At 39.9% G+C, this 24,579-nt stretch overlaps 1 protein-coding gene and 1 long non-coding RNA gene across 8 annotated transcripts in view; one reads left to right on the forward strand and one right to left on the reverse strand.

Moving 5' to 3' along the window:
- LOC144930878 (uncharacterized) overlaps positions 1-24,442 on the forward strand; it is a 74,174-nt gene extending 49,732 nt beyond the window's left edge. The window contains exon 3 of the long non-coding RNA XR_013636335.1: positions 24,339-24,442. This is a non-coding gene — a long non-coding RNA (uncharacterized LOC144930878). The remainder of the gene's footprint in view (positions 1-24,338) is intronic.
- Positions 1-24,579, reverse strand: part of LOC140917185 (uncharacterized) — a 305,274-nt gene that overhangs the window by 223,569 nt on the left and 57,126 nt on the right. The gene's annotated exons all lie outside the window — the stretch shown is intronic.

Below are 24,579 nucleotides of genomic sequence, written 5' to 3' on the forward strand. Positions count from 1 at the left end.
TTCTGAAGAGGTTATTTAGACTCAATCAAGGGAGGAGCTGGAGTTGCTTCCATTCCCCTTCACTTCAAAGAAAATTGAATCAGGCCTTTAAGAGTTATCTACAAACACTAAATATAGTACATGGGTTTAGCCTTATAATTTATTGTTCACTGTATGTTCTAAATAGGAATCTGTGTAGCTTCACAGTCACAAGTCTATTGCCCAGAAGTCCAGAAGTGTTATTTAATAAATTGCATCTCAAATGGCTTTATATGCAATTAATCTTCACGATGGCACTTTCTCTGTTTACATCAAATACGAGATACTAGAGACTAAAAGAAAGTACAAAGAGTAACAATGATTTTATGACTCAATCATCCTGTCTAAACACAGTACAATTTATATTATGGTAGTGCCTAAAACCTTCAACCAAAATCAGGGTCCCATTGTGCTTGGCCCTGTACAAGCACATAACAAGAGACTGTCAACACTCGGAAAGAGCTTACAACAGGGATATATCTATACTGCAACTGGGAAATGAAATTCCCACCTTGGGTACACATACACACACCAGCTCTGATCAAATTGGCACGCTAAAAATAGCGGCGTGACCTACAGCCGCACAGGTAGTGACTTGGACTAGCTCCCCGGTACATTCCTAGGATTGGACAGGATTGTACTTGGCAGCTAGCCCAAGCCACTGCCTGTGCCGCTGTGGCCATGCTGCTATTTTTAACACACTATCTCAATCAGAACTAGAGCACGTATGTCTACCTGAGTTGGGAATTACATCTCCCAGCTGTCAACATACCTTAAATTGGGGCGGGGGGGACAGTGAGACAGAGGTGAAGCAGAGGTCACACAACAGGTCAGTGCCAAGCCTAGAATCCAGATCTCCTGACTCGCAGTCTAGTGCCCTATCTACTAGACCAGGAATCGGCAACCTTTGGCACACGGCCCGTCAGGGAAATCCGCTGGCAATGGGGGCTGCGGGAAGCAGCGGAGGCTGAGGGATGTGCTGGCCACCGCTTCCCGCAGCCCCCATTGGCCCAGAACGAGGGACTGCGGCCAGTGGGAGCTGCGATTGGCCAGACCTGCAGATGCTGCAGGTAAACAAACCATCCTGGCCTGTCAGCGGATTTCCCTGATGGGCCACATGCCAAAGGTTGCCGATCCCAGTACTAGACCAAGCTGTCGCCTAATCAGTACATATACAACCAAGCAGAATGTATGGTGAGTTCTGAAAGAATGCTGATGAGCCACCAAAACTACCTATTTAAGGCTAAAGCCTATCCAATGTAAAAAGATGATTTTGTGCAGGAGTCAGCTGTGGAAAAGTGAGAACACAACATCCTCCCACACAGTCACAGAAAGCCACTTAAAGTTACTTTGCAACTGTAGATCAGGACTGCATAGTGCTCCACAGCATCTTGTTTCCTCCCACTTCAGAATACAGAATATACGAATACTTCTCTCCTAGGCCTGCCCCACTCATCTGAGGAATCCTCAGTGAACTCAGCTTTGGAGTGCAGATCATCTTCATACCCTCTCTACAGCTTGCCATCCTGTGCACAGTGGAGCTGGACTGGTTCTACTGCCCTTTTGAGAAGTGCATGTCCACAATGGGAGGTTATTGTATTCATGCTATCAATAATTTTCATTGTTGGTTATCAAGGGCCAATAATATGTTGGGCACTGTGTAAACAAGGATGAAGACTGACTCCCAGCCCTGAAAGATTATAGCCTGGGTGGATAAAATACATAGGATAAATAGATGTACTGGGTATAGATACTAACCTAATGTAGCCAAATGTTGATATAGTAAAATAAGCACAAACCAATACTAAGCAATGACCTATATAGATTTTACCTGTCATAAACATAGCAGGGATGCCTTTGAAGTGTGAAGTACACAAAAAATGGTCTTGAAGACTAATTTAAAATGGACTCGTTTAGAGTCACTTTCAACTCCTGTGGCATTCTTACAAGCCTCAGGTCTTCGTTTTTAAATAAGGAGCCCTTTTGTATTCACTCATAAATCCATTCTAGTAAAAAACAGATGTGAACTTCAGTGTTTCATTAAAAACATCACTGCAGGGAGCTGATGGAAGCTGAAAAGATTTATGAGCCATCATGGAGGTCTGAGAATTCCTCTGGTTCAAGAATATATTTTCAGAGAAGAAACTTTCTGATGTGAAACAGTCTCTGGCCCTGCAAATAACTATTGTACCACTAATAACTACTCTGTGTAACGTAGCAAAATGAGATATACTTGTAGACAATCAGCATTTGTTTGGTTTCTTTTATTCAGTATGTGTTCATAATACATGATATGTACTACACAATTAGTTATTCATAAAGGTGGCCTGAGTCCAGATTATAGATAGGAGTTCACCATACTAAAACAGCTACTTCAATTTACACTAACTGGCAACTGAGTTGGAAGTCTCAGGAGAGGAACCAAACCCTGAACAACCCTCTCTTAGAATAGTTCATCCATCTGGGGAGGGTTGATGGATGTTGTTGGTCCGAAGTGAGGATGCAAAGCTCCAGAGCTGACAATCTGCTCCCTTTCACCAGTACTAACACCACGTAATGGATCTTGAATGGAATAAAACACACAAAGAAGTCAAAGAAGTCAATTTTAAATGCACTATTGATTTGTAATGTCATTTGTCTGTATAAAGGGAGCAGGAATATTTGTTTTTAATTAAAACAATGATTTATTTTAGTTTATTTTTGAAATGGTAATAATGAGCATTTTCCTACCTCAAACACTTAGCGCTCCTCCTAAAGGTAGTGAGCATGTCCTGAGGATATGCGAAAAGCTGACACCAAAATTGTTCAAACAGGACCTGTTCCTTTTCCTTTGAATTTCATGCCTTGAGACTAATTAATTTCATTATTAATTTCAGTAGAACAATACATCTCTCTTCTACAGCATGTGTGAAAATTCAGTGTGGGGCTAATTTCAGATTTAACTAATGTATTTTTAAATAAAACAGTTCCCTCCCCCATCCTTCTCTGCACAACACTAAAATAAAGCATTGCACTGTGGAGAAACAAGACTGTATATAATAGTCCAACCTTATCTCTTTTAGAGAAAATATAAATTATTTAAATTCCATTAATGTGAGCTACAGGCATCTCCTTGAGCATTTGAGTTTTGAGAGTGTACTGAGTAATAATATGGAAACTGCAAGAGACAGATATTGACAATGCTGGCTGCAAAGTCTGTGATTAAATATTGGGGTGAGGGGAGAAAAAAAGGTATTATTTTGTTGTGCCCCTTTGCCAAGATATAAATAAGAGAGACACTTATGAGCCTTTTACTCTTCACTGTTGGACTCTTCATCCACTGGCAATGTTAACAATGACCCCAAAATGCCCCGTCCTGCCTCCATTGACTTCAAAATGAAATATTTTCAAGTGGAAAACAAGCTGTCAAAGACCAAAACCACACTCATTGCTCAGAATCTTACCAGACAAAGTGCTTTTTATTCAGCCTTTTTCTTTACTCTAGCTATTAGCAGCATTTACTGTTTTACACTTACTTTCAGTCTCTGGTACAATTATTTTCTTTTAAACTATTCTGAAGGGAAAATAATACAATATTGTCTACATATGAAAAGCACAGGAAATTATGTCTGAATACCCTAAAACTAAATTTGTTTTCAAAAATAACCAGAACAAATTTTACATAACAAAACTTTATTTAAAGGAGTAGTCAGGTTAAAATCACCAGGGTGAAGTCAAGGAGAGGTTTACCAATGACCCCAAGAAAGAAGGATCATGCAGACATTGTTAAAAACTAAATGTCCTCATTCTTGTTAAAAGTAACAGCTGAAAGAATTTACTAACAAATCTAATTTACTTTGCACTATTTGTGCAGTTTGCTGTTTACTTGCCAAGCTTGGACACACACAAACTAATCAACCATCCTCTTGTTTACAGTCACACTTACTTTCTGGTTCTCAAGCATTAGCATAATACTGCAATATTTGGGTTGCAATCAGTACATAGGGAGGAGACCTCCCACCCTAAAAGGCAGCAGGAGAACATAACTCTGGGCTAGAGTAACTCTACTTCTTGAAGAACTTCCAACTTAATTAGGAATCATCTTTTAAAACCAGAATCAGACCAACACCCACAGGTGCAGAGAAGATGGGGACAGTGGTGGTGAAGAGACAAATCTCCTGAAGATAGCACATAAAAGGAGAATATTGAAGCAGAGATATTGTGGCCTGATAAATAGGATTCTATGCTTATCCTCTGCTCAAGATTCTTCAATAATTTTAAATACTATGAAAGCTTGTAATTAGCTACATTCTGACCTTCCAGTCACCCCATAATCATTGGGCTTCAAAGTTGGGACCATTACCAGTTCAAACAGAACCTACAGAACTTGCCTTGGATCAAACAGCATTCCCAAAAGGGCACAAGGATTTTCCACCCACTTGCTTTGCAATAGCAATTAGAGGTCTCTACAGTCAAGAGTATTTGCCTTCAAATTCATTTACATTGACAACAGTAAACATGCCTCAGAACAACTGTGCGTTCAAAACTGCAGCTGCCAAAATGTGTACGATTGCACTATGAAAGGAGTGTTTGGTAAGAAGTGAACCGACAGAAAAGTACCCAGATCAATCCCAGTTACTCAAAAAATTCAGTGGATACCCAAAACCTGTAGATATTCAGAGTTTTGGCTAGTCAGGACCTCCATGGGTCTGGAGCTAAGCTCTTGTAGAGCTTCTAAGCTTCACAGGAGAGAAGCTCAGGGCAGGAAATGGCAGAGCAGAGAAAGACAGATAAGTCTATATCAGTGGTTCCCAAAATTGTTCCGCTGCTTGTGCAGGGAAAGCCCCTGGCGGGCTGGGCCGGTTTGTTTACTTCCTGCGTCCGCAAGTTCAGCCAATCACGGGTGGCCGTGGTTCACCGCTCTAGGCCAATGGGAGCTGCTGGAAGCAGCGTGGGCCAAGGGACATACTGGCCACCGCTTCCAGCAGCTCACATTGGCCTGGAGCAGCGAACCGCGGCCACTGGGAGCCGCGATTGGCCGAACCTGCAGACGCAGCAGGTAAACAAACTGGCCCAGCCCGCCAGGGGTTTTCCCTGCACTAGCAGCAGAACAAGTTTGGGAACCACTGGTCTATATATATTTGTTCTGGAAGACATTTTGACTAATTTTCTCAGGCCTGCACAGGCAGGGAAAAATTGATATACACCCCCAAAAGACACCAGATGAATGAGTTGGCTTTGCAAGCAGAGATATAAAAGAAGCCAGACATTATTTGTGTCATGCTTTTCCTCTCCATCACACAACAGGGATAAAAGGTTTCGGGAGAGGGTCTGCAGCAGAGAGAGAAAGGTGGAAACACCTGGGAATGGAGGGAAAAGGGATTGGTGGGTGACTCCAAACTTTTGCTTAGCTAAAGTAGCATCCAAACCTTTGGACAGTTTTCTGAACACTTATTTTTTTTTTTAATATTGAGGCTGGTTTACGCTAAGGTTTTCTCTGTAAATATGCAACATAGAGGCTAATTAATTTACTACAAGGGAGGTTGTGAAATCCCAGTCATTGGAGGCTTTTAAGAACAAGCTGGACAAACAACAGACAGGAATGGTTTAGGAGTGGAACTAACTGACCTCTAGAGGTCCCTTTCAGCCATTTCTATTATGTATTCCATCATATTCTTTTGTACAGTAGAACCTAAGACTTACCAACACCTTGGGAATGGAGGTTGTTCGTAGCTCTGAACAAAATGTTATGATTGTTCTTTCAAAAGCTTACAACTGAACATTGATTTCATACAGCTTTGAAATTTTACTATGCAGAAGAAAAATGCTGCTTTTAACCGTCTTAATTTAAATGAAATTATTTCTGTGCTTGTTTCGTTATCTTGTCAAATCTTTTTTTAAAAAACACTTTCCCTTTGTCTTAGTAGTTTACATTTAACATAGTACCATGCTGTTTGCTTATTTTGTTGTTGTTGTCTCTGCTGCTGCTCGATTGTGTACTTCCAGTTCCAAATGAGGTGTGTGGTTGACCGATCAGTTCGTAACTCTGAGGTTCTACTGTATGAAATTTTGCAATAGAGGCTCTGGTTTATTGATTGCTTTTGTTGGGGTGTGTTTGTTATTTAGTTGCTTTCCTAATCCTTTAAGATGAATAAGAATCATTTGAAGTGGGGGAGGAGAATATGATTATTTTGATTTGGGAGTCTCAGCGGAGTGCGGGAAACCATAAAACATTCCATGTTTCTTTAGGCCTATGACAGCGCCCCCTTCCTGAGCCCCTTATGGCCTGCTATGCCATGATGCACCAGTTGCTCTGCTTCTGTTTCCTTTTTAGTCCCAAGAACAGCCCAGCAAAAGGCCTTCCCACTTTCAGAGAGGCTCTGTCTACTAGCGGGCTCTAGGCTGAAGAAAAGCAAGCAAACAGGTTTTCCCACCCTCCTGGGCTATCCTTCCACCCCACTCTCTCAGAGTCCTTCCTTCTGGACTTTCTCCCTAGAGGCCCAGCTCCTACCCAAGTAGCTGACCCCAGGGTTTTTTTCCCCTGAAGTCCTTCGCCCACTTTGGTTCTCTACAGGCTGGCTTTGTATCCTTCTGGCCATCTGCCTGGGAGTTGGCCTGCCCCAGGATCCTCCTTCACCCCAACACCTCTCCTTTCAGGATCAGTCACAGGAAATCACATGCAACTTTCCACAGCAACTGAGCTCTCCCAGTCCTTTACAGAAATTGGGCAACTATTCCCCATCTGGGTCTGATCATTGAAATAATCCACTTTATCCCCAGTTGATCTGGCTCAGACTAGGGATGGAAACTGATCAATCACAGGTGAGATTGAACCTGAATCACAGAATCATAGAATCATAGAATATCAGGGTTGGAAGGGACCCCAGAAGGTCATCTAGTCCAACCCCCTGCTCGAAGCAGGACCAATTCCCAGTTAAATCATCCCAGCCAGGGCTTTGTCAAGCCTGACCTTAAAAACCTCTAAGGAAGGAGATTCTACCACCTCCCTAGGTAACACATTCCAGTGTTTCACCACCCTCTTAGTGAAAAAGTTTTTCCTAATATCCAATCTAAACCTCCCCCACTGCAACTTGAGACCATTACTCCTCGTTCTGTCATCTGCTACCATTGAGAACAGTCTAGAGCCATCCTCTTTGGAACCCCCTTTCAGGTAGTTGAAAGCAGCTATCAAATCCCCCCTCATTCTTCTCTTCTGCAGGCTAAACAATCCCAGCTCCCTCAGCCTCTCCTCATAACTCATGTGTTCCAGACCCCTAATCATTTTTGTTGCCCTTCGCTGGACTCTCTCCAATTTATCCACATCCTTCTTGTAGTGTGGGGCCCAAAACTGGACACAGTACTCCAGATGAGGCCTCACCAATGTCGAATAGAGGGGAACGATCACATCCCTCGATCTGCTCGCTATGCCCCTACTTATACATCCCAAAATGCCATTGGCCTTCTTGGCAACAAGGGCACACTGCTGACTCATATCCAGCTTCTCGTCCACTGTCACCCCTAGGTCCTTTTCCGCAGAACTGCTGCCTAGCCATTCGGTCCCTAGTCTGTAGCTGTGCATTGGGTTCTTCCGTCCTAAGTGCAGGACCCTGCACTTATCCTTATTGAACCTCATCAGATTCCTTTTGGCCCAATCTTCCAATTGGTCTAGGTCCTTCTGTATCCTATCCCTCCCCTCCAGCGTATCTACCACTCCTCCCAGTTTAGTATCATCCGCAAATTTGCTGAGAGTGCAATCCACACCATTCTCCAGATCATTTATGAAGATATTGAACAAAACCGGCCCCAGGACCGACCCTTGGGGCACTCCACTTGATACCGGCTGCCAACTAGACATGGAGCCATTGATCACTACCCGTTGAGCCCGACAATCTAGCCAGCTTTCTACCCACCTTATAGTGCATTCATCCAGCCCATACTTCCTTAACTTGCTGACAAGAATACTGTGGGAGACCGTGTCAAAAGCTTTGCTAAAGTCAAGAAACAATACATCCACTGCTTTCCCTTTTCCCTGAGTCCCTTTAAAGGGTCAGTGACCAACATAAAACCAAAAGCAAGCCACTTCACTGCATCCCATCAGTAGTTTATATGCATATGAATATCTTTTTAAATAAGTCAGCAGATATAGTGTCCTTTTTTTCCTTTTCAGAGTATCAGCCGTGTTAGTCTGTCTTTGCAAAAAGAAAAGGAGTACTTGTGGCACCTTAGAGACTAACCAATTTATTTGAGCATGAGCTTTCATGAGCTACAGCTCACTTCATCGGATGCATACCGTGGAAACTGCAGTAGACATTATATACACACAGAGACCATGAAACAATACCCCCTCCTACCCCACTGTCCTGCTGGTAATAGCTTATCTAAAGTGATCATCAAGTTGGGCCATTTCCAGCACAAATCCAGGTTTTCTCACCCTCTGCCCCCCCACCACACAAACTCACTCTCCTGCTGGTAATAGCCCATCCAAAGTGACCACTCTCTTCACAATGTGTATGATAATCAAGGTGGGTCATTTCCAGCACAAATCCAGGTTCTCTCACTCCCTCACCCCCCTCCAAAAACCACACACACAAACTCATGGTCTCTGTGTGTATATAATGTCTACTGCAGTTTCCACGGTATGCATCCGATGAAATGAGCTGTAGCTCACGAAAGCTCATGCTCAAATAAATTGGTTAGTCTCTAAGGTGCCACAAGTACTCCTTTTCTTTTTTTCTTTTGGTTCTCATGACAGTTTTACATATTACACATATAGTCATTTGTTGAAACTTGCTGTATCCACAGGACCCTCTTGGATACCACTCTGAAGAAGATCAGTGTAGCTCCTTCTATTTATGTCATCATTTTATTGACCTTTCAGTCTTCAGTCCTGTTACTGACTATGTGCATTGAACATGCTACAAAGATCACATGCAATAATATTGCAGCTACACATTAAAAAAAATGAGGAAACACCCTGGCTGACCAAGCAAACCAGAAAGGCCTTGGATAGATGCTTTGATCAGTGTAAGTAATTAAATAAAAATAAACACACACTTGATTTGTAGAGCCCTGTTTGGCTGACAAATTCAGATTTCTAACTGACACAGAAATCAATCACCTGTATCCAGTTATTCCTATGGGCCCTGATCCAAAGCCCACTGCATTTAGTGGGAAACCTTGCATTGTCTGCAATGGGCCCTGGACCAGGCCCATAAGGAAGAGGACCTAAGGAAAATTAAATCTAGTTTTTAAACAATCTACACAATTCTCTCGTACAGTTTATGGCAAGCTATGATCTACTAAGCTTTAGATTCAGGCCTGAGCTAACTTCCCAGTAACCTCCTGTGGGTACCCTAGAGAACAGCTGGAGTCAATGGCTGAAAGTTAAGTAGTAATAAGGGATGGTTCAAAGCTGGTATTTTATACTCAGGTGCATAGAGAAATGAAAGTGGATTGAACCGATACTAACTTCCCAAGATAGGCTGTGCTTACTGAGATGGTTTCATTCACAAGCACGAGCAACTGTAGAGGATGAATTAACACATTGAGCTGTCTCTCTCCAAAATTATTCACTCAGCAGTTTTTGTACATTCATGTAATTTGAAAGCATATATTGAGCAATCTAAATTATAATAGACGTAATTAATGTGGCGCGTCAGACTTTGGCAAATGGATGCATTTTACCCTTATTTGAAGGGAAGACTATAAAAATCTTTTGTTCTGGGCTATGCACAGTTAGCTCCTCACTGGCAGCAGTAATGGAAACAATGACTATGTGAATCTTTTAGGCTGCTTTCTAGAAATACTCTGGACCATTCAACAGAGGCCAGAACCTACCACAGCAACTCTACAGTAAGTAATTGTATAAGATCTCAATTCTCTAGCCCCAGAAATATTGTAAAATTATGTCCTTTCTTTAAAAAGGTGCAAATTGACTGAATCTCTTCAATGTCTGTCTTGATCATTGTCATCAATATAAAGGGAAGGGTAACCACCTTTCTGTATACAGAACTATAAAATCACTCCTGGCCAGAGGCAAAACCCTTTCACCTGTAAAGGGTTAAGAAGCTAAGATAACCTCGCTGGCACCTGACCAAAATGACCAATGAGGAGACAAGATACTTTCAAAGCTGGAGTGGGGGGGAACAAAGGGTCTGTCTGTCTGTGTGATGCTTTTGCCGGGAACAGATCAGGAATGCTCTTCATAACTCCTTAAATTAGTAAGTAATCTAGCTAGAAATGCGTTAGATTTCCTTTTGTTTAATGGCTGGTAAAATGGCTGTGCTGAATGGAATGTATATTCCTGTTTTTGTGTCTTTTTGTAACTTAAGGTTTTGCCTAGAGGACTTCTCTATGTTTTGAATCTGATTACCCTGTAAGGTATTTACCATCCTGATTTTACAGAGGTGATTCTTTTACTATTTCTTTAATTAAAATTCTTCTTTTAAGAGCCTGATTGCTTTTTCATTGTTCTTAAAATCCAAGAGTTTGGGTCTGTGTTCACCTATGCAAATTGGTGAGGATTTTTTATCAAGTCTTCCCCAGGAAAGGGGGTGTAGGGCTTGGGGCGATATTTGGGGGGGGGGGGGAAGACATCTCCAAGTGGGCTCTTTCCCTGTTCTCTGTTTAACACGCTTGGTGGTGGCAGCATAGGGTTCAAGGACAAGGCGAAGTTTGTACCTTGAGGAAGTTTTTAACCTAAGATGGTAAGAATAAGCTTAGGGGGTCTTTCCAGCAGGTCCCCACATCTGTACCCTAGAGTTCAGAGTGGGGAAGGAACCTTAATAATCATGTATTCTGTGTTCTCAACAGCCAGAAACTTTGATATTGTTGGGGCAGACAGTGTTTTTGCAATAAAACATGAGATCTCCAAATCTTAAATTGGGAAGGGAAGCTTAATGAAAAGTCAAGTAAGCAACAGCCAATATCTATGAACAGTGCGAGGTTGTTACTGATTGTAGAAGACAACTGGCTGATAGCTATATTACATGGCTCATGTTTTAACGTTACCAACTCTGAACAAAAATGGCAGTCAGTTTTTGTCCATACAATATTTGTGACTGTTTAATTTGGTATGATTGCACAGTTTGATTTTTGTGAAACTTTTTGGGAAAGGTAAATTAGTTGTGATGAAGGATGTGAAAACTTAGAAATCCACCCTTACGAAGCTTCCAAAAGAGGTGGTGCTGCAGCTTCTTAATGACCATCTGGTCTAGTGGATTAAGCACTGGGCTAAGAGACATGAGGTGCTGTGTCCCGTTCTCCCCCCTGCCTACAACTAGCCTTCCCATTACTCTGCATTGAAAAAAGACATTTTATAAACATTTTAGAAGGTAACTGAGTAGTTTCATTTTACAGATTTAGAAACTGAGGTACAGGGAAGTTAAGTAACAGGCCAAAGGTCATACTGCAAATTGATTTCAGGAAGCAGGACTCATAATCTGGTGCCTAACTCACTAAGGTAAATAGCATCCAAGGCAAGTTGCTTAATATCCAATTTTCAAAGGTGACTTCTAAGTGTGTGGCCAACTTGAAATACATAGGGCTTTATCTGAGCGCTCCAACTGACTGTAGGTGCTTCCCACTCAACAAAGGGAAGCCTTTTCAAAATGTGGCCCTAAGTTACTTTTCAAGTCTTATACCCTCACCCACTGCAAAATGGGGAACAATTATTTTTACAATAAACAATTTTTAAAAAAAAGTGTTCAGGATTTAAGATATTCTCAGCCACTATCTAATTTTCAGTTACCGAGGGGGGGAAAAAATCTACTGGAAGGGATGAAATTGTTCAAGAGACTAATTTCAACATTTTTCAAAATGGATGATGTGTAGAATGTGAAAAAGCTACCCTTTCAAATAAGATTCTCAGTTAAACTATTTTAGTGTTTCACATTCAGTTTTTCACTTAATGCTGTCTGTTTATTCTACCTGCAAAATGCATTTATTTCTTAGAGGAAACAGCCTTATGTTTCCTACATTTTGTCTATCTCTAATTTTCTCTAGACACAACCCTGCTAGTAATATTTAAGGAGTGAAGTGGGGTTTGGGAATTTGCTGATGCTTCTTCAAGTGGTTATAGTAATGTGATTGTTTTAAACTAACATTTAGAGATCTGTGTTTGTCATGTACATGTTAATAAAACCCTGTTCCTGGAGATACTTAATCAGCTGTAACATCAATGTCTCCAAATGTCACAAAATAGAGCTTCACAAAAGAACAATACTTGTTAAAGCAACTACAGGGCTTCCATTGATTTCCAATGAATGTATTAAAAATACTGCTATCTAGTCTCTTTTCATATTTGTAGACCTCTAAAGTAGAATCAGTCCCTGAGAGAAAATAGGAATCTGAAAGACAGCTTTGGCTAGGAACACAGAGTGCTCCCGTCCCAAATTTAGTCCCCAATTTAGCCAAACATTCAAGAGCTTTCTTATCTTTGTGCATGAGTAGTCCCAGCGAAGTAAACAGAAATTACTCACATGCAAAAAGGTAAGCATTTTCTGAATTAGGAGCCTGATCCCGTGAACGTTTACACACACAGATACCTTAACTCAGGCGAATAGTTCTTATGGCTTCAATGGAGCAACTCACCTGAGAAGAAAAATTACAAGTATGTAATTATTTTCCAGGCTTGTGTCTATAGCCACCAAACTTTGCTTACAACCTCCTATTACACCCTTTTCAAGGTAATTTTAAATTGTTTATATACAAATCCACCACTATAAAAATAAGGGCAGGATATGGAAAATTCTGAAAAAATGGATTATATAAACTGGGCCATTTTGTTGCAAAGATATCTTAGAACACTTGTTTTCAACCTGTGGTCTACTGACCCCTGGAGATCTGCAGACTATATTTAAGGAGTCCACAAAAGGTTGTTGTTACCATAGAACAGCAGCTTTCAAGCTGTAGTCCACCAAGATTTCCAAAGAGGTCCACACCACCATTCAAAATTTTTTAGAGGTCTGCAAATGAAAAACAATTGAATACCACTGTCTTAGAGGGAAGACTGTGAAAGTCTCCTCTGCTATTTCCTCATCTTTTTCCATACACAATTACTAGTTTCCAGCCTTGCTCTCTACACTCACTGGGATACTGAATTGACAGAAAGGACTCATCCTTAACCTTGATTTATGTTTAAAGACAAATCTTTTGCTGTATTTTATTCAACGTTTATCCAAGAAAACCCCTGTTCGTTTCATTTTGTAATGAATGCATAGTATATGATTTGCACATTGTGCCATCTATATCAATAATTATAAAAGGCTTGATCATGGATTGGCTATAAGCCCTCTGCAGAGGTCAATACATTGCTGTGCTGCCCCAGGAGTGGACGAGGGGCAATAGTGTGACTCGAAGTCAAAATTCAGTCCCTGGCTCACTTCATAGTAGGAAATTATCTGTGCCTGACCTATGCCTAATGCAGATCATGGCCCTTCTCCACACCAGCTCAACTGTGCTGGTTGGCATATTGGGCAGGGGGTGGGGAGGGGAGGGAGTCAAAGTTCCACCAGAACTCTCATCCTGACAGCCCACTCTCTGCCAAATCACGTGGAGGGGAAGTAGCAATCCCACACAATCATGAATCATGGGTAAGAATTGGGCCCAAAGCAGCATGTGATTTGTTTCTGAGATTCTGTAGCTCCAAACTATTTGTAGGAAATGCTAAAACTAAACCTTTATAACTCTCAGTCTGATATTTCAGTTCTGTAAACAGATTATCTTCTCTTGTGCCTTGAAAATATTTTTCCCAGACAGCCATGCAAGCTACTGGGTCCAACATTAGTAATTTCTTCTCCAAATTGCAACTCCATTCCTAATGCAACAAAGCTGAACCCCTGTAAGTCTCCTGAAATAAAGTTACTTTCCTTCCAAAGGAAACAGATGTTTAAAGACATAATTCTGGGGAATGGGAAGAAGTCTAGCAGTTGGCACTTCCCACTTCTTACACTCTTCTTGGATACAACTGTTTAATTGAAAAAGCAGTGAAAATTTCCCAAACTGGTCAAATAACTCAGATTTCCTTTGTTGCTGTTCAGAAAGGCAAATACTTTGTTTCCCATTATATCAATTTACAAGCTGAATCATCATTATGAAATTTTTAAAAAGCATAACAGCATTTTGACAAATTTTGCAAACAGAGATGTTAACCTCATCTTAAATTACCATCTTCTTTAAGGAAACCACCACCATTACACACAGCACAAGGTTACTGAAGAAATGGCTTTAAACATCCTTACTGAAATAAAAGAAAACCATTTCCTAAAGACGAGTAGGTGCGTTTCTCATTCGGGGCCTGATCTTGCAATCTTCTCACAAGCAAAAACTTCAATTGCACATACAGTCAAAGGGATTTTTCTATTATTTTCAGATCCAACCTGGGCTCTTACCATAAAGCATGCACATGACCAAAGAAGCATAACATGGAACATGATGCCCTTGTACATGGGCCAAACATTTAATGAGATTCTGCATTCAACTTTATCCTTTTCTGACAGATTTTAATATTACGGACTTCACACTGTCTTAATATCGGTCTGTTTTAACCTGTCCGTCCCCACTGGGTTTTGACTATTTTAAAGTGAACCTACTGTGTTTTGCAAGTGGCTTATGGCTTGAAGGATGGCATATTAATTTCCCCCTAGACACCATTCATTCAATTCTGCAAACATAGAATAATCTCAGTCATACACCCTAAATATTACTGATAGATCTTCCTGAAATGATTAATTTTGAAAAAAAATGAAAGAAAGTTCCAAGAAAATGGTAAGAGCAATAACCTAGCATAAAACACTTAAGACCAAACTTTAGGTCTGGTTCCCAAGATGGATTTTAGATGTATGTTTTAAAAAAAACAAAAAAAAGCCCAAGTTTTGCCATACAATTTACTAAATTCCCTTCCTTCCTCTGGGAATTTTCTTAGATTGTAAACTCTTTGGGGTCAGGGATTGGATTTTGCTAAATGTTTGTACAGCACCTGGCACAATGGGGGCTGTATCCTGATTGGCATCTCTGGTTCCTACTGCTATATACAAATACATATTAATAATTGATTACTTAAAACTACATATTTTTCACTTAGAAAAATGCTACAGGAAGAGTGATTTGAAGCTTTGTAAGCAATTTATACCAACAGTCACGGCACTGCCTCCACCCTGCTCCCTTTATAGTTTCCAACCCCAACCATGCAGCACAGAGAACCAGAAAGTGAATAGATGCAAAATTTAAACATATTTGGTTAATTTTCGTTGCCTTTCACTTGGCTAGGCAATAAGTAAACAAATTTCATCAATAGCAAAAAAGTAAAGTTGACCTATTTGACCTATAAAGTTTGAGTATTTTAACAATCCAGTGTAATAGTTGCAAAGAATACATTTGTTTAGAACAGATGATCCTTAAACTGACAATGGCCATTTAATAATTAAATGCCACTCATGTTTCAGGATTATTTTATTACTTATAAATATATTATGGAAGATACATCTGATCATATTGAATAATGTCCACTTTTAATCATCCTAATGCAGGATTACAGGTATATGGTATAGTATGTAGATATAAATTAATATGGATCTCAACATATTTGTATATTCTTTCAACATGGAAAATATACACATGTTGCAAGTTTTTTTTTTATCTGAATTCCCTTTATGAAATATGTTTTGCTCTCTGATAACAAGGGGAGTTTTGCCATTGACTCCACTGGGAGAAGAATTGAGTCTTATAATTCCAATGTAATATATTGGGGGTGGGAAACTTAAGGAACTGTAATCATCATTTAAATTGGACAGATGCCAAAACAAAAATGTAGACTACAGTTACAGACAGTTCATTTAGAGATTACTAACAGAATCCTTGTTTTTAAAAAATGGATTAAGCACTAAGGAATACATAATACCAGGGTGGCTTTATGTTTGAATGGTGCTTGTTTGCTTTTACATTGCTTACTTAAAATCTTGTATATATTCCACTCTCTAATACATATTGTGATACATATAATATACATTTAGACACATACCCTAGCAGGTTTTTGCCAAATCCATTGAGAATCTTTAGTTATGCAAAAAGGAGTCCACCTGTAACAAATTATAAACTCCCAGTCCTAGTCTCCTAAAATAATGTTATAAATATAGAGAGAGTATAAACTTTTGATTTGTTCAAATGCATTGAGAAGTTCCTTTAAGATACTTTTCATTATTTATCTCCTCACTTATATTCAGTTGCTGTCCTGGGACTTGCCAGATTCCAAAGGTTTTTTTTGTTTTGTTTTGTTTTTTAGTATTTCTGCACTGGTTCTTAAACACTGATACAGCAATTGGTTGAGCTTCATAACTGTCTAGGCATGAAATCTTGGCTCCAGTGTCAATGGTAAAATTCCCATTGATTCCACTGGGTCTGCTATTTGACTTGAAAAAAATCTCAGATTTTCTTTATAAAGCAACACTCCACACACACCACACACAAAATAATCGCCTCTCTCTTACACTCAGATTCTCGTTTGGAATTTATAACCAAAACAATATTGTTCATTTCCTTTGCACTGACCAACACTTTCCATTAATTTGCTTTATCTTTCGGAGGCTCTCTTAGTTCCTTAGCAGTTAGTTTATCATTTGGGTGAACAAGCTGTTCAAATAATACTATTTTAGATTTGGTCTACATATTTTTCATGTCTCTTTGGAACCTGGAGAATGGAAACACCAGCATTACAGGAAAAAAGCAATTAATCGCAATAACCCGAAGTTTTGCAGGAGTGCACAGTTACACATGTTTTCTCTCAGCTGTTGTCAAATACAGCAGTAGTACCTGTTGCATTTGGAATTGGAGAACACCCTCCCAACTGCTAGCCCTACACACCAATAACCACGTAGCTGCTGTTTACGGTACATTCCTTTTGTGCACGACCACCTTCTAGAGGGATGCTCATAACTTTCATTAAAAAAATAAATTCACAGAAGACAACAAATAGCTTGTAATACAAACCTTTCAGGAGAAATGAGAAAAGTTTGCATTTATAAGCCCTTATATCACACTACGCAAAGATCTCAGAAAATTTATCACAGAGTATAAGTATCATTATCCTCACTTACAGGTGGAGAAACCCGGGCACCAAAAGATGAAGTGACTTGACCAAGATCTCACAGCTCATCACTCAAAGAGCCCTTAAGAAGCATCTTTTTTCTGAGCATCTCAAAGCTCTTTAATGAACAAAGTATCCATGGGAAGCAGGCCAGTATCTTCAGCACCATTACAAAGCTGAAGAAACTTTCGAGCTTAGGGATAATGATGTGCCCAAGGTTAAGCAGTGAGCATGCAGAAAGGCTCTGCCCTGCTTTGATGGGGACCAACCCTGCTCTCCATAGACAGGCACAGAACTACCCAACAAGTGGTAGAACTGATGCAGTTCTGCTACATGAAGTCCCCACCACATATGTGTTCAACAGAGCTAAGTACACAATGGTGTTTGTGGGGAGAGGCAGAAGTAGAGGAAGGAGCATGGCTAGTGGATCCCCAATTATGCAGATGGACTATACAAACACACAGACCTCTATGGAGGATGGTGCAGCAGCAACGGAGATGGCAGTTGTGGTCCTATAACAGCTCTGAGGCCTGACAGGGGAGGAGGCTGCCTCCCCTTACTCAAGCCACTGCAAAATGTGCCCATTAGTTTATGCTAGAAAAGGTTTGCTGGTATACCTATACTGGCAAAAGCACTTCCCCAAGCAAAATAAACTACATCAGCAAAAGTACTTTTATGCCACTACAACTGCCTCTACACTAGGGCTTTTCAAGTGTGTGTGTGTGTTATATAATATATATAAAAATAAATTAAAACACACACACACCCCTTTACCAACCGAAGTTCTGAGTGTGGACCTGCTTCTCCATTCACTCACCAAAATGGCTTAATCCCTTAAGGAAAAATCCCTTTGGGATTTTACTAGAAGTAAGCCAATAGGGCTCTATAGAAATGACCCTAAACTATAGAATTTTAAGGAGAATAAGACCTTTCTATAGGTTTTTTGGGGCCCTATGAAATTCTATAAAGTAGTATAGTTCTCGGTTCAATACTGTAAGATGGTCTATAAACAGGATATTATTTTCGATTAACTTCTAGAGGAAGTGTTTACCAGCCTACATACCTGTAGCCTATAAAAACTCTAAATATATAGTAGTATGAAACAAGATTTGAATGGCAAGAATGACTTACCAGTAATAGTACATATGTCAAAACTGGCAGAGTTTATTTCGTGGAGCAAGACATTTAGAAACTGAACTCCTTAGTTTCATTCTAATATATGAGAAAATATGTGCATACCCCACTGCAACGTCTGAGATCTAAATCAGAACAAGTGATTTATGAGATTAAATATCTAAACCATCTACCAGAAAGAAAATTTATTCCAAGCTTTTGCCACATATTGTTCTTTAATAAAGTTCTCTGTTTTTCTAATTAAAAGATCTCAGACTTTTGAGAGCAGCCTTCTGTTTTGTTTAATATTACAATTTAATAAAGCAGATATAATCCAGATGAGCCTTAAAGGAGACATCCACTGGATAAGATCCATGTGTACATTAGTCTTAATTCCAAAAGGATTTTGCTTTTATCCTCACATCACAAAAATTCATGATGATACTACTCCTCACTATTTGGTTACCAGGGAATGCAGCACAAGAGTCTTGATTTAAAAAAAAAATATTTGATTTTGATATAAGAATAATCTCATTTAGATTGGGTGTTGGCAAACCTCAAAAAGGTTCAGAAGGTCAGAGTTGGTGATCTTTTGAACTTTATCCAAACTTCTTGGGACTACATGACTAGGCTGGAAATCTCATGAAATTTCTCTCATGAGATTTCAAATCTTTGTCATCAGACTTGAAATAGCAAAGAGAATCAGTGTAACTTGGTGCTTCCCATTCTGAGTGCAGATCATATCAGGGAGTACAGGGCTGCTGAAGCACCATAAGAGACCCCCCTGGAGCTGTGCCACCAAAGAGCAAGATGAACAGGCATCAGAGAATCTACACTCAGAAGGCCTTTTCCTCCTGCTGATTCCACAAGATCCAGGAGAATACCAGGGTATTCAAGGGCCAAGCCCCGTGGCCTGTTTCACAGGTTACAAACCTAGTCCTCCACTCACTGGGGCTGGGATGAAAATTCCTTGAAGGAAGCCTTGCACATATTTCCTCTATTTAGCCTCCTTCCATAGGGTTTTCCAAACAGGTTCTCCATTCTCAGTTACACCAGTGACTTTAGTTACTCCACTGGCTTCAATGGAGTTGCTCCCAATTTACAATGGTGTACATGACAGCAAAATTTGGCAGTAAGAGTTCATGGAAAGTAAATTGGCTCAATTTACAGGCATTTTCTTATCACACAGCTGTAGAAAAGAGTTGACACATGGCATTTTCTGTACTGATGTTCAATATACAAAAGTTGATAATACCACTGGGTATTCAACAAAAGATTTTGGCTAAGATTGGGTAACAATCCCACCAAAGGTCATCAGCACCAAGGCACGGACTTCTTCCACTTCATGTAAAGGAGCAGAAAGCAGTAGTAGGCCATTATCCTCTCTGTGGACTAGCCACTAGAGAGGGACACAAAACATACTGTATAAGAGTGTTACAATTGCATTTGTAATGGCCAGATAGGAGGTTATAGTAATCCAGGTGGAGAAGCACTACGTCACAGTGGAGTAAAACACGATGAGTTACTTTTTAATACTGCAATTCTACATAGGAATTACATTCCCAACTCTAAAAAACATTGCGTGGCACGGAAGACCTGGAATTCCCAACAATGTGCCTACATACCACAAGAGGAGATTGTAAACAAACATTAAATGTAAAACAGAATTTGGGGCCCAATCTTGTTTCCACTGGCCGGATTAAAAGATTTAACGAAGAAAAGGTGCAATGAGAGAAAAGATGCCATCTGGCATCAAAGGAAAGCAAATGCATGTCTAATACACTGGATAAACTGTATAAGAATAGTTCACCTAGGCGAAGACATGACCCTGCAATGCTTAAGACTATTTGGTCACAATAATATTGACACTGTGAAAGTAAGTCAAATACCAATTATGACAATAAAGCTGCCATTCCTTTATCCCTTCTACCTTGGATGGCTGTGATGCAATCTCCTTGGAGCAGCAAGATGTTCTACTTGGGGGTAGTATTCAGCTGCTAGTCACAAGTCACCTACACCAGGCTTCCTACAATTGTGCTGCCCTCCAATATGTTTCCAGCTGCAGCTCAAGTTTTTGGCCTTCAGCTATAAAAGACATATATGGTTTCATGTCTGGCTACTTTAGAAACTGCCTCTCCTCTCACATGCCTCTGTATTAGTTCATGTAATTGGAACATGCCAGCTCTCAATCCCTAGATTTTAATATCCATAGCAGCACTATAGTTTTTATACCAGAGGACCCTCATCTGTGGAAATGGCTTCTGCTCATCTGACAAATGCCTGTCAGAGCATGTTGGAAGGCCAATCTCTTTTTGCCAGAAGGATAACTGGGAAGATGAGAGGGATTACCCTTTTCTTTTTGGCTTAAAGGGTCCAAATGTATATGTTCTTAGTCCCATTTTGTATGTGAACCCAGAGACTTGGGTTCATTTTATATGTGTATTCATGATGTTTCTGTGCTTCAGTTTCCCCATCTGTAAAATGAAGGTAACAGCTTTCAGATCTTTTTAGCTAAAAAGAACATTATACATGCAAAATGTTCATTTGTTGTGCAAAGGGAAATAAATAAAATCATTGAATGCCTGTGCAAGGATCTAGACCACCTGAACAAAATTGAAAAACACAATTCTAATTGATTTCAGATCCACTTAACTCTTCTAGCTAAATATCTGAACAAATATCCACCACTCACCACCCTGATTGATGCCCCAGCTTTTCAACAGCTTGGGAGAAAATTTGACCTTTGCAGACCGAAGGTTGTTGGGGAAATGTTCTAAAATCAACACGTTGTTGAGGAGAATGTCTTCCAAGAAAGTTTTTTCTGTATTAAAGTAAGGGGGTTCCCCCATCTTATTTTTTAGTCTGAAATTATCTAGCTTCAGCGTCCAACAAGAGACAATGGCTAGAAGTTGAAGCTAGACAAATTTCAGACTAGAAAAAAGGTGCAAAGTTTTGAAAGTGAGGGTAATTAACCATTGGAACAACTTACCAAAGAGTTGCAGTGAACTCTCCATCACTGGTAATTTTCAAAAATTTAAGATTAGATTTTTCTGAAAGATATGCTCTAATTCAAACAGGAATTAATTCAGAAAACTTCTATGGCCTGTGTTATACAGGGTCAGTCTAAATGGTCACCATGGTCCCATCTAGCCTTAGAATCTATGAATCAACTTCAACAACCATATTCATTAAAATTGCCATGACCTGACACTGGGAGAAAGAGATTCTCTCTCAAGTACAAAGATCTTAAGCTCTTTAACCACTAACATATTATCCAGTCCAATGTATTGTATCATCATCATCATCATCGTTTTGCAGACTAAGGCTATGATTTTCCAAAATTGACTGGTGATTGAGAAACTTACATTTTGGGGGGGCAAAACCGGACTCACCTTTAACAGGTCTGATTTCAGAAAACACTAAGCACTCATCCTCTGAAAAAATCAGGCCCCCTTTAAGGTGTTAGCTTGGGAAATAAAAAAAATGGAGGCAACCAAAAATCACTTTCAGAGAATTTCCACTATGATACCAACATAACATAACGTTACCAATTAAATTAAAGGGGTAGTGTAGTAGTGCATGAAGTTAGTATATGGATAGAAACAGTAATTCATTGTAGGGGTTTATTTATTTTACAAATGGCACAATATGTTGTGAGTGCAAACAAGAGCATCTATTTTATCTAACTTTCTTTCCACCAATATCAGTAATACAGAAACAGAAAAAAGAATTAGATAGTATAAGACATTTGCATTAAGTACTCTTGGGAAGATAGTCAACAATAACACTGGCCCAAAGAAGAGGAAAAGGAAGAACCTAATGAAGGGGGGAGACAGGGTAATATTATGCTGCAAAATTTGCTTTTTTTTTTTTTGGTCTTCTCTCAGAACTCAGGCGACTGAGGTCTTCCAGACTGAAAAGGTCAGAACGGCCAGGAACAATGATATTCAGAGCTCAGTTGCTACCATTTCTACTTTTACATGTTATTGAAAGAGCTAAGTCTAGTGGCTTCTTTTAAAATCATCCCTTAGCCTTTTTATTAAGAGTGAAAAGAAACAAAAAAGAACAGGGTAACAGCTAAGTTAGGGCTGACAGGCATGTCCAACCAATGCCAACAGCAAAGTAAAAAGCTCAGAAAATTACAAACCAGAGTTGGCTGGCACAGTGGTGGGTTAAGTCCCTCTATGATTTAAAAAAAAAAATAGAAAGAATCAGTAATGGAATATGAAAAACTTGATTGGCAAGACTTTTAAATAAAGCAGCAGCCTAGCTGGAAATGGAACAACTGGTCTGTAGAAGGTGCATTCTTTCCGTTTAAAAACAACAGTAACCAAAACACCAGTGTTTCCAAACTGTAATGCTAAATGAAGCCAACAAAGATAATATAACCAAATGTTAAACAGGGGTTACCAATTCTCTTTCTTGTTTCAATCTGAATATGAAAACCCTGTCTTTGGAACACGTCTACTTATTGCAGCTCTGCTACAGAAGTTTATCTTTTCTGTTTGTTTTCAACAAATTGACTTCAGTGCAATTATTCCCAATTTACACTGATGTAAATGAGATCAGAATTAGATGCAATATGTAAATATATTCTTAAATAAAACTCCTCTGCTCTTCCTTTTAGAAACTGTATACATACATATACTGAATACCAATTCCACCTGTTATTTAAAAACATTATAAATTAAAGTTTTTAAAAGATCCACTAAATTGAAACAGCAGCCAAATTTAAGTTTACTTGGATTTTGTTTTGTTCTCCTTTTCCAAATACACAGTTGTAGACTATGCAGAACACAAAGTTGAAAGATTAATTTGGGGACTCCAAACTGGTACTGTATGAAATTCCATTGTCCACCTACATCAAGAGCCCAATCCTGGAACAAGTCAAGTCAGTTACAAACCTCCCATCAACTACAGCAGAGTCAGGAACAAGCCCGAGTGCTAGAGTACATTTCATCTCATTATTTGTAAAAGCATCTGCAACCTCGTCCCTCACTGCATCTAATCTTTAATATTTTGTTCACTAAAAGCTAACTAGGACACAATGGAAGCCCATGAAACAGGGTAGTGCCATAAGGAAATCTGCACCAACATTAATTACTACACAAATACATCAGAACTGTCACAAACAATGAGACCTTTGAGTTTGGTGCTGCCAGGCATGACAAGTATCTCTGAACTAATCGAATTCCAGATTTCGTTTTGGCATAGAATAAAAGATACTGATGACAGATGGGTAGGGTTTAGCAGGCAGTTTGGACAGGATTGTGGATGGATGGCTTGTTATCTCTAATTCACTGCCAAGATCAGGGTTTTGCTTAAAATCAGACACCATCTCAGCCAAGAGGAAAAGAGTATCCCTCTCCCCTCAGGTCCCAGCCTCCTTGCCCAGCCAGTCCCAGCCACCCCGGCTCCCAGTCCATTTTTTACTCCCCTTTTCCCCAATTCCAGTATCGCCAGGCTCCTTGCTCCAGTTCGCTCTTTTCCCTCTCCTCAGCTCAGCTTGTTCTTTTCTGCATTTAAATCAGGCAGCTTCTTCCTCCTCACTGCCTGGGCATCAATTGTGGGAGGAGGTCATCGAAAGCACAGGAGAGAGATACTCCTTGCTTTCAGTTATGGTTCCTGGACACATCCCAGTCTGGAAGAGCAGGGAGCAACCATTACAGAGAACATCAGGCTTTGTTCCTGTAGTCCCGGGGTGGAGGAAACATGCTCATCTGCTCTGGTGGGATACAGCATGAGCCACCCCGTTACACACAGGAACTGTAAGGGGATGAGGCATGCTCATTTGTTCTGTGGGGATGACACCGCACATGCACAGACTGGTCAGCACAAGAAGCTGTGAGAGGCTTGATTGTGCTCAGGGTGGACAGAATCTTTGGAGATTTTAGCTCCCAAAATCTAAAGGCTCTGAGCCTGTGTGCACTGAATTTTTTCAAAGGCTTATAATTTACTTAAATTTGAGCAGATTTGCACCAGAACAGCAAAAGGCATATCCCTGACACAATTAGGCTCAAACTGTGCTTGAGCCTAATTGGGGCAAATTCTACTCTCCTGGTAACACAGTAAAGCAGCGTTCATGTTTGAGAAATAAAAATAATCTGATAAATATAGGAACAGTTACATGTAATTTGTCTATTTACAGAACACAACGAAGGGGGCATGCAGTAAGGAAACAGATTTGTACACTGAAAGGTCAAAATATACAATGAGTGACCAAAAAAAGTGACTGAACTGGCTGACACACAGAGAAAGGTATGCGAGACAAAAAAGCATGTTAATTACTATTAGGAGTATCAAAGGTTGAAAGAAAAAAAAGATGCAGGAACATTACTTTAGCCTTTGATTCACACTTGCAATAGATTTTCCAGGTTTTATTGTTTTTG

This window comes from Lepidochelys kempii, chromosome 9 (genome assembly GCF_965140285.1).
Source record: "Lepidochelys kempii isolate rLepKem1 chromosome 9, rLepKem1.hap1, whole genome shotgun sequence".
Classification (NCBI taxonomy): domain Eukaryota; kingdom Metazoa; phylum Chordata; order Testudines; family Cheloniidae; genus Lepidochelys; species Lepidochelys kempii.